We start from the raw sequence: 11,482 nt of genomic DNA on the forward strand, positions 1-11,482 counted from the left end.
CCTGCGACTTAACAGCAGCCAATCAGAGCAGCCGGGGCGCAGTCTCTACAATGATTGGCTCAGGGAAAGGCATTGTTACAAGTTGGCCCAATCAGAGTCCACCTCAGATGTGCGCGGTAGCCAATAGGAAGGCACCTCCTCTTGCTCCCTAGAGTGGTTGGGGGGACTGACACGTGCTCGCGCTAGGCCGTCCCAACCCAGAGGCGTTTTAGGTGCCCGCGTGTGTTTCACCTCTGCTCCCGGGGACTGCAGGCTCCGTAACAGTCATTCTGAGCACAGTAACTTTCCAGTCACTTTGGCTTGTCTTAGAAATCTCAGGCTAAAATAGTTCCAAAATTGAGCAACTACTTACTTTAAATCTTACATTGGTCAGAATATCAGCCAGTTACTATGATAAAAGCCAAGACAATAGGCATGAATAAAATAAAAGAGTAATCCTGTCCCATGGGAGGATTAAGTGTCCCCATGGGCTGTGTGCCAGTCCCAGCAGGTCTGGGATTCAGGCTCTCCTTGTCTTGCTGCTTGGTACTCTCTGTGCTGTGGCTGATGCCTTGTGGTTCTAAGGTGGCTGCTTCAGCTCCTGACCTCAGGTCTGCGTCCTGCCGGTAGGAAGAGGGGGAGAGGAAGGAGAGGGCACCTCTGCTCCTTGTAATGGCATGGGCCTGGGAGCTGGCCCTTGCAGGCTGGCCACCAGCCTGGTCCCCAGCCTGTTGTTGTGTTGTGCTCTGTGACAAGTCAAGGGCTCTCTTGCCTTCTGGCTTCTGACTGGGTTTGACCAATGAGTGACCAACACATGGTGGGGGGGGGCAGAGCAGGCCTGGGTGTGTGTTTCTCAGCTCACTTGTTGGGTCATCGTGGGCTGTTGTGTCCCCTGACTGAGGGAGGTCACAGCTTCTGTGGGGCCCTTTCTAGATCGGGCGGCCACTTTGTCCTCTGCTGGAAACACCCGTCCCTGGGGTGCTGGGGCGTGGCCTGCGACTGCCCCCTCGTGTCTAGTCCTGGGATACCGCAGCGTCCCTGGGTCCCCGTCCTATCCTTGCTTCATAGACAGTCCATTCATAGGGCTTTCCTGCCCTGGCCCTCACCCACGAGGGTCCGCCTAGCAGCCCGTCTTCATTGGGGAGGAGACAGGGGGAGGAGACACGGGGCTGTTTGGGCTCAGTCTGAATTAGAGCAATGTTCCAAATTCACAATTTTCACAGAACTTGCGGCTTTCTGTAGTCATGGAGCTGGGAATTGGTGGCACAGGTGTCCCAGCTAGAGGAGGCCTGTGTAGGAGCGACGGTCTTGGTTAGTGCCACGGCCCAGACAGCTCAGAAATGTGGGCGGACAGGGAGGCGGTGGTGGATTAGCTGCCCGCCATCTGCAGAGAGCCGTGGCCTCCGGCCTTTTTGGGAAAGGAGCTGAGCCGGCCCAGGAGCTGCAGACTCGGAAGCTGCCGGGCCAAGAAGTGTCATAAATGAGGGGAGGGGACTGACTCACTGTCAGAGACGCTGCTTTCGCCTTTTCCCCTTTAAACACAAGGTCCTCTTGGTGTGCCTTTCTCCGTGAGCACAGAGAACTGACCCAGAGATAAATCATGCCCAAATTGGTTGACAATAGCGGAAACTCAACCACAGTGGCCTCCATGAAGCAGATGCTTCTTTCTTTCACATAAAACCGTGTCTGGAGGTCTGCAGTCTAAGAAGTGGTTTGGCAGCTCCACAGTGTTAGAGATGACATTTTCTTCCATCTTTAGCACAGCCCTTCTGTCCTCCAGGTCACAAAATGGCAGCTCCAACTCCAGCCGTCTCATTTGGGGAGAATGGCAAGGCACCAGAGGGTTTTCTTGGAAACTCAGCCATCAGCGTCCACCTACAGTGCGCTGGCCGCCCCACCTCAGCACTACTGCCGTTCTGCACTGCAGAGCCCCGGGCTGTGGGAGGGCGCTTGCAGCCCAGCCCCGGCCCTGCCTCCACCCGCTGGGTGTCCACAGGACCGTCCCCTATTCCTCACCAGTTGTGAGAACCAAAACCATCCCCTGACATTCGGGTGTCCTCAAGGGAACAACGTCATCCCACGGCGAGAGGCACTGGGCGAACCTTAGCTCCAAGAGCGCCTGGGAAGAGCTGTGCTGGACGCGTCCCCAGCCCCAGAGCGCGGTTTCTTTAGTAAAGAAGACGCCGAGATTGTGCATTTGGGTGGCAAGTGATGGACGGTCTTGGCCACACGGTCTTGGCCACGAGAGAAGGCCTTCCCTCTCCTGACTGCGCCTTCAGAGGGTCAGCGGCCAGAGTGGAGCTAACAGCACCAGGACAATCGGGATGGCGGGAGCGGGGGGCCGAGAACATGGGCCCAGACTGAGGGGATCAAGGTCTAGGGGGAAGCGTTCGACCCCAGGATTCCACTCTGCAGTGGCTGTTCTGAAAAATTCCCGACACTACAAAGATAGAGAGTCCTGTGGTCGGCTGTTGGGGGTCCACTGAGGCGAGAGCCCACGTCCGGCCAACCTCAATCTCCCTCCCCACCACCGCTCTTCCTTGCTGGGTGTTTCCGGGAGGTGTGGGCCTCTTGCCTGTCCCCACCTGCTGTCATGACCCCACAGACCAGCCATGCCACCCAGCGCACACCAGGTCACCAAGGGGCCTCCAGCTTCCTGTCTGCGCAGGTTGGCGGGACCCTCCCCTGTTCCCCTGCTCACCTCCCCTCACCGCCCCGCCCCTGCCTTCACCCCTCCTTCACCTGCAGACGGACACACAGCCAGAAGGACACACACAGGAGCCCACGGGCAAACACACGTGCAGACGCACGACACACCCCGCCTCCTTCTGCTTCAGGAATGAGGCGCCACCCCGACTTTGACCTGCAGACGGTTTCCACTGGGCTGGGACTAGCGCCCGCCCCATCCCACGCAGGCGGCACCCCCATCCTCAATTTTGACCTTGAACTCGTTTGCTCCCTCAGGCCTTCATTCCTTATTGCACAAAGCAAAGAGAACCATTCCAACGATCATCAAAGTGTCCCGCTCTCCTTGTGCACATATGGAAGTGCTCCGTGATGGCCTGGGCCACAGCAGCAATAGGGAGACCAGGAGAACGCAGGGGCTGGGCAAGGCTCTGCTTGTCCTGATCTGATCTTGACCTCTGACCCGTGGCTCTCCTGTCCCGATGCCTTTGCCTTCTGCTCATATCTGGAGTCACTTTTCGGTTCACACTGCAGATGCCCAACCCCAGTTGTCAAGGAGAAAGAGGTGCTGCAGCTTGGCTACCAAACGAGAAGGCCATCTCTGGGTGTCACAGTGTCACCCCTTCTCCCTGGGCCACGTGTGAGCTGCTGACACACCCTGCCTGGGCGGGGCTGGGTCAGGGGAGGCGGGTGCCGCATTCTGTAGGTGTGTCCCTGCGGAGGTGCCCGGGCAGGCCCCTGCTCCTGCATGTCCTGCCGAGGACACTCCCCAAATATCCAGGGGACAGATGCTATTTTTGAGGTTCAGCTCCAAGGCTGCCTGATCTGCCTGGGCCGGCGCCAGCCGCTCTCCACATCTGTGCTGCCTTCGTGGCTCCAGGAACCTGTTCTCTGGGGGCCCCTTGAGAGAAAGGTGAGTTGGCTCATTCCTTCCTCTTCGGGGCCAGCCCTCGGGTTGAAGAGGAGACACCTTTCCGTGGCTCCTTATTGGTGAGAGGAAGAGTTAGAGGGGAGGACCCGAGGGGACAGCTTCCGAACCCCAGCCTGTCGGGAGAGGTGCGGTCCTCATGTCGAGGCGGCCTCCTGTCCGGGTCGGGGACAGCGACGGCTCCGTGGCCCACGGCTCTGCGTCCTGAAGCCCATCTCGGTGCTGGGCACCCTCGAGGGCCATTCCACTGCAAAACGTCCTCAAGTGGACAAGAGGCGGTGTTGATTTCTGTGGCGGGAGCAAGACACGTGTAATGCGATGACAGTGACGTCAGCGCTGGGGTAATGGCGGGGGTGACTTGAACAGTGCGTAAGAGCTGCCTCCTGTTGAGCGGTGCTGAGCTCCGCCCGAGGACAACGAGGACACAGAGGACTCCGGACTCCGGGAGCCCTCCTGACCCCGCCCCACCCGCGCCCAGGCCCAGTACCCTGTGTCCCCCGGCCATCGGCCCCTGCCGTGGTTTCCTGACGTTCTTGCCACACTCTGCAATGGCCGCTGTCCTGTCCTTGAGCTCAGAGGCCAGGCCCTGGGTGGCCTCTGTGTCCCCAGGGGCCTTTTGCAGAACAAGCTGAGTAAGACCCGGGGAGATGCCTCCTGCCTCTGAGCTTCACTTTCTCCTTCAAAACCGGGGATGACAGGAACTCCAACACTAGTATTTATGGGGCCTCATGAGCCAGAGAGGACTGGCCGCCCTGCCAGTGTCCACTCGTCCTGGCAGCTGTATACCTCCCGCGCCATCAGCGGTCACCAATGAGAAGGGAGAAGGGGTTGGGTAGGCCTGGTGATGGGCAGGAACATACCACCTGCCCCTCCTCGCTCGCTCCTTCTTTCTGCCAAGGATGTAGATGTGATGGCTGGCACTCTGGAAGCCATCTTTGATTCATGGAGGCAATCTTGGGGTTGATGGAGCAGAAAAGTAGAAGCCTAGGACCCTGATGACCATGGAGTCATCATTCCAAACCTGAATGCCACACCTTTGACTTCTTAACTGGGGCGGGGGAAGAACACGCTTACCTAACTCCGTTGTTTGTGCTGTGTTTTGAGGTTGTCTAAGGGACGAGTTTTGGCTGGGCACAGGAGGTGCGTGCTGTTAGTCCTCGGCACCGCCGCTGTGCAGGGGTCCTGGCTGACTCACAGTCCAGGGCTTGGGGCCTGAAGGGGCATCTTCCCCGGTGCCTCCTGGGCCCCGTGCCGTGATCCTGTAGGGTCCGAGGACTCCTTCACCACCTACTCACTCATCAGACGTTCGAGGAGCCGGCTCAACAGACTGTTAGACGTGGGCCTATGAGGAGAGCTGACACGGCCACCTGCCCCACAGGAGCCCCTAGAGCAAGGTGGTTATTAGTTCCAGGGCCTGGGTGAGCCCAGGGCCCACAGACAGCAGTACACACCACTCAACCCGGGAAGTGCTGGCCACCCAGGCCTCGATGTGAAGGGCACCCCCAGTTTGGGCAGTGCACATCCTACACGACTGTGTGACAGACCTGGGAGGTAATCCCCGTCTCCTACTTGGACGCCTTTTCCTCGGCTCCCTGTAACCTCCTGGTTTGTGCCCAGATTTCTTCTTGTTGACGTTGGCTTCTGCCTCTCGTTGAAAGTGTTTCTCAATCGTCAGGGGCACTTTGTTCCTGTAGAGAGGGAGGAAGGAAGGCTCCCGGGAAGCTCCCTGTGTCCCCCACCATGTGGCTGGGCGGGGGGCCTGAGTGTCCTTACCCATCGGCCTGTCCCCTGGGAAGGTCTACTTTCTGCTCTACCTGGAGGACGTCCGGTGTCCTGCTGAGGTCCTGCCCCGCAGGCTGACTGTTCCAGGAGTGAGCTGGGAAGCAGGCGGGTCCGACCATCTCGCGCCCACCCTCTGCGGTGCCCAAGGCCTTGAGGCCCCCTCTCCTGTCCCAGCACCTCCGCCCTGACCCGCGGGCTGCTCACCGGCTGTGCAGGCCCAAGGGGGCTCCCGGCCCGTGCCCAGGCTCGGCGGCATCTGCGAGGCAACAGGCTCATGGGACTGAGCAGCCTGTGGCACTCTCCTGGGTCCATCTGACTGGAGAAGAGAAGGCGAAAATGAAACCAAAGAAATGTTTGTATTTCACATTAAAGTTGTTTTTTAAAAGCCTTTCTAAAATCAGGAACAATTATTGTGGGGGAAAAAAAGATGCTTGAAGTATTAACTTTAAAATTATTTACTTCTGTTTTTAAATGAACATGTTGATTTTTGCATGGAAGATGATGAAATCAGTCCATTTAATCTTCAAGGTTTGTTTTGGTGGTGCTGGGTATGAAACCCAAGGCCCAGTGCGCTAGCCAAGTGCTCTGCCTGAGCTACTTCCCTGGCCCTAAAATCTAAAAAAGATCACAGCTCGGGAGGCTGAGGCAGGAGGATCAAGAGTCCAATACTTTTCCCTCCTCTCACCCCATTGGTAGGTTCTCTCTCTCTCTCTCTCTCTCTCTCTCTCTCTCTCTCTCCCCCCCCTGGAGTCCTTTCCTGTGTTGCTTACCTGACCTTGAACTCCTGGGCCCAAGGTGCCTCCCACCTCAGCCTCCTGAGCCGCTGTGACTACAGGTGGGCACCGCTGTGCTCGGTGCCTGTTCTGACTTCCACCACCCACGGTCGGCTTTGCTGCCTCCAGAGCCCTGCGGGGCTGCAGGGTACAGCGTGTGCTCCTGGGCCTCTGAACGTCTGGGAGCCTCATCTGTGTGGCTGCTGCATCTGCCGGCTGTTCCTACGCATTATTTAGTGTGTGCAGTGGCGCGTGCTTGGAGTCCTAGCGATTCTGGAGGCTGAGGCAGGAGGACCACAAGTTCAAGACCAGCCTGGACAACTTACCAAGACCCCGCCTCTAAATAAAAAACAAAGAGAGCTGGGGACATGGCTCAGTGGGAGAGCACTCACCTGGCCTGCTCAGGCCTGGGCTCCATCCTCAGGACCAGACACACACACACACACACACACACACGCATGTGCACACACACGCACACGCACACGCACGCACACACACACCAACAAAGCTAAACTGAAATATTTTTGTGAACTAAATGGTATTGTGATGTTTCTCTTCTAAACATGCATCTCTCCATCCTGCTGTTGTGGGACATCTGGGGCCACGACCATCCGGCCTGGGGTCATCATGAGTACAGCCTGGGGGACGGTCCCTGCACTGGCTCTTGGAGGACACGGTCCCGGGTTCCTGGGAGCTTGGCCCTAACCCGGAGTCCACGCAGCCCCGGGCCTGTTTCCGAGGTCCCGCAGCCCCGCTGGCTGTTCCTGGCTGTTGGACCGGCCCCTCGACCTCAGCACGCGCTGCCCTGGCCATCAGGTCCCCTTTCCCAACCTTCCCAGCTCGGCGACATCTCAGCGCGTGGTCACGGGCCAGAGGCGCGCGCTGCCCTTGGCTCTACCGCCCCCTCCCGAGCGCGTCCCGCCGAGGGCGGCTGCAGTGGCGTCCCCTCCCGCTCCTCCTCCCGCTGTCCCTCCCGGGCGGCCGTGGTGTCCCCCAGGAGAGCGCCCAGCCTCCTCTGCCCTCCTCCAAGACCCTCCAAATGGCCGCAGGAGCCTCCGCAGTGGACCGGAGCCGAGTTCTTCTGAACCCTCCTAAAGGGCGCCTGCGGGACCCCAGCACCTGCCACCGCCTGTCATCCCCCCCGGGCGCCCCTCGCTCCCTGAGTCACACCTGTCCGTTCCTGGGGCCTCTGCAGGTGCGGCTCCCCGGCCACCCGTCGAGTCCCCCGCTCGCCCCGGCGGCTTCCCGAGCTGACGCCCTCGGCGCCTGCGCCCTGGGGTCCTGCGCCGCGCGGGTCCAGTCACCCGCCTCGGGCCGGCGTCCTGCTCCAGGGCCCAGGAGCCCCGCCGTGGACGCCCGCCACTGACAGCCAGTCCCTTATAGGGACGCTGATTCCTTTTCTTTAGTGGCTCTTGGGAACACTGTGACAGTGAAGAACTCTCCACACGTCCCTTGGCACATGCACGAGGCAACCTGAAGGGCGCATTCCGAGAGCAGGGTCGCTGCCCAGCCGTGGGCTTCTGCATTCTGTGACCGCTGCCAAAGACCCCTGCACTTGGAGGGCCTCAGTTGCTCCCCTGCTGACGGAGAGTGACCGAGTGACCATGCTCATCTTCTGCAGCTCTGTGGGCACAGTGGGCTGTCGACAGGGACCTGAGTCCATCCAACGGAAGGATGTGGCTTCTCCTCTCTCCTGCTGCACGTGAAAGGAAGGTTTCCACTTCCCACCCAACAAATATCCCTTGAGCATTTATAATGTGTAAGTCAGGAGCTGAACTCAGTTCCCAATGGGGTGCTTTTGCAGATACAATATGTTTCTAAACATTTTTAAATTAGAATAACAACTATTAGAAATTTTAAAATAGAAGAAGTATCAGATACGTGGTAGTCCCAACAGCTTAGGAGGCCGGGGCAGGAGGATCACAAGTTCAAGGCCAGCCTCAACAATTTAGGGAGGCCCTAAGCAACTTAGTGAGAAAGACTCTTGTCTCAAAATAAGAAATGGAAAGGGCTGGGGGTGTAGCTTAGTGGTAAAGGGCCCTTGGGTTAAATCCCTGATACCAGATAAATAAAAAATAAATAAATAATAAAATACAATAAATATAAGGACAAACAAAATGGTCAAATAACTCTCATTGGTCCCCCCCCCCCTTGCTTCATGGTCTGGGGATCAACCCAGGGCCTTGAGCTAATGCTCCATGAGGCCACCACTAAGCCACATTCTCAGTCCATTTCTTTCTGGTATATTTAAAAACAAACAAGTAACACTTGTAGATGGTAAAAAAAAAAAAAAAAAAAAAAAAAAAGTGAAGCTATTCAGAAAGACTAAGAAAAACTTAGATATAACCAACTACCTCCAAATTCAGGGCATTAAAATAATTACTCTTTTTTTAAAAAAAAATATTTTTAGCTGTAGATGGACACAGTATCTTTATTTATTTTTATGTGGTGCTGAGAATTGAACCCAGTGCCTCACACGTGCCAGTCAAGCACTCTACCACTGAGCCGCCCCAGCCCCAGCCCTAATGACCTAAAAGCTCACACACCAAAAAAAAAAAAAAAAAAAAAGGAGAAAGAAAAAGGTATCTGGTCACTCTAGTAACCGTTTCCTGTGGTTGCTTCTGGAAACCTTTTATGCTTATGGAAGAATATTTATACTGTTTCACTTTTAATTTACCAAAAAAAAAAAAAAAAAGCTTCTAACGCTCGGTTCTGCCCCTTCATTTCTTCATTTAATAACATCCTGGATCAGCGACTCAGCAGAAAAGTGGGCAAGACATACGGACACACAGCTCAGAGGGAAGGAAAGACCAACAGCTGGAGACCAGGAAGGGCATCCAACTTCCTCTAAAATAAGAAAAATGCGAATTAAGTGAGCAGAGAGCTCGGGCCTCACCTGTCGGATCTGCGGGAACCCGGGGCCTCGCACCTGCACTGTGGGCCCCGCGGGTGGAGCCGGGATCCCAGGAGGGGACAAAGTGGAAGGACCCGCAGCCCAGCCCTGGATCGTATCTCACTTAAGTACAAATGGCACAGACCCGCAGAGGCTCCCTGTCGCCTTCCCCACAGAAGGGACCTCTCAGGCTGGGGACCTTGCAGGTCCTGCTCCCCTCGGAGTCCCCAGCTCCTGGAGCAGTCCCTTGAATGCAGTAGACGCCCCAGAGACGATCTCGGTCCATGTCCACTCGCCCCTTGGCCCTCCCAGACTTTGCTGAGATGAGGTTGGATCCACGGGGCCCCTCTGTCCCCACCGTCATGTGCAAAAGATGGAAGCCGCCCTCGGGCCTGGCCCTTATGGAATCGCCCATGACCACTGGCTCTCTGTGTGTCCATCTCCAGTCCACCTGTCCCAGAGGGCACTTAATGTGCATCTTTCGGCAGTAAAGCTTCCCTGGGAGAAGTCACCGATGTCACCGCTTGTCTGTTCTGTCCGGAGTGAAGTCGCAGTGGCTCAATAAATCTTGTGGAACAAGGATGAGCGCGATGAGCAGGGGCGCCTGAGGCCCAGGGATGAGAGGCAGCGGCCACAGGGTCAGTCCCCGTGCTGCTGGTGAAGGGGCGCAGACCTGCAACCCTTGGTGGGCGGCGCCGACTGTCCTGCGGAGAGTTGGCACCCGTGGACACCCCACTAGCAGGTCTGCTCTGCCAGCCAGGTGCCCGTGCCTCACACCGCACCCGCCTCTCTTACTGCCCCCGTCTTGGTAGCACTGAGGAGGTAAGTAGCTCTCCCAAGGTCACACAGCTGGCACCGTGGGCAATGTTGCCAACTTTAAAATGACCAGTTCTCAGGATCCAGCTTCTTCAAATGAACTGGCCGATGTCCAAGAATCTCTTTTTATAAACCTCCCCATCTGCTGCTGCTGAGCCACCAGCTTTGGGAATCGGGGACCTGGGGGACGTAAAGGTGCCAAGGAGCGATTTTGTTGGCACAGGCAAGGCATCTGTGCCTGCGCCCTGGGCGGGCATCTTCCTTAAGATGGTCTCAAGAATTTTTTGAACAAGAAATAAACTGATATAAATGAATCAAAACTGTATGTTTCTTTCTGTTTGAAAAAAAGAAGAGAATTTATTCATGGGTACATTCATGGAATTTTCCAAACTAGACCAACTTCTTTAGAGCTGTTATTTAGAATATAATTCATTGGTGGGGTCCAGACACGTAAAGTTAGACACTGAAATACGATATAAAGTTATCTCACACAAATTCCTGAGCTGGGGAGGTGGCTCTGCACTGGAGGTTGTCAGGGGCTTGGCTCTCCAGCTTGTCATCTCCTCATCACCCACGTGTTGTTCCCCCTCCAAGATCCAAAAGGCTAACCAAAGTGGTTTCCTTCCCAAGTTCCGCTCACATCCCATTGGCCACACATCAGTCACATGACCAACTGCTCACTGCAAGGGAGTTTGGGAAATGTAGTCTTTCTTCTTCTAGAGTGTTCCTATCACTTTAAGGGGAACACTAATATTGGAGGCAACTCTCAGACCGTACCACTTGGAGGCATTTTTAAAGAGCTTAGAATTTAGATTCTGGAACAAAATAGATTACTCATTCCCAATAACAGCACTATGCCATATGGTTTCAGAATTTCAGCTGACCATGACTGCCAATTTCAGGAGGCCCACTTGGCTGGTCTTGGGATTTGTGGTATGCCTTTTGGCTCCATAATGCAATAGACACATGTGGGTCCTCCGACTAATCAACAGTAATAGAGTAGAGCCAACAAGGCTTATTTTTAATTTTTTTTTCTCTAGGGTACTGTCATCAGTGTTAAAGATAAATTAATTAATATTTTGCTGATTATGTAAGAAGCTGCATGTGGAGAAGGAAGGTTTCTTTGGGCTCCAGGCTCCTGCTCTCCTTCAGGAGGGTTTAACATCATGGCGGCATTGGTGGCCAGGTTACGATAGGTTTAGCAGGCATTGGTGAAGGGTGTGGGCTTTACCATGAGGGCACAAGGGAGCCATCAAAGAGGACAGAGCAGGGGAGGAAGCCAATCAGATCAGCACTTTAAAAGCTTTTTCTGAAGCCAGTCGAATGAATCACACATAACTTTCCTGTGTTCACACGCAAATACAAGACCAGTGAACCCATCATGTACGACCACAGAATGGGAAGTCATACTGCATGTGTGTATGTCAAAATACACTCCACTGTCCTGTGCATCTAAATGGAGCAAATAACAAAAAATATTCACCGCCACACACACACACACACACACACACACACACATACAGGGCTCATGGGAGAGGCAGACTGGAAAGTTTGAAATGTGGCTGGGGGGTGAGATAGTCTGCGCACAACTTGGAGAAACGATTTTCACATTTAAAACTATCAGTT

Source organism: Callospermophilus lateralis, chromosome 3 (assembly GCF_048772815.1).
Source record: "Callospermophilus lateralis isolate mCalLat2 chromosome 3, mCalLat2.hap1, whole genome shotgun sequence".
Taxonomy (NCBI): domain Eukaryota; kingdom Metazoa; phylum Chordata; class Mammalia; order Rodentia; family Sciuridae; genus Callospermophilus; species Callospermophilus lateralis.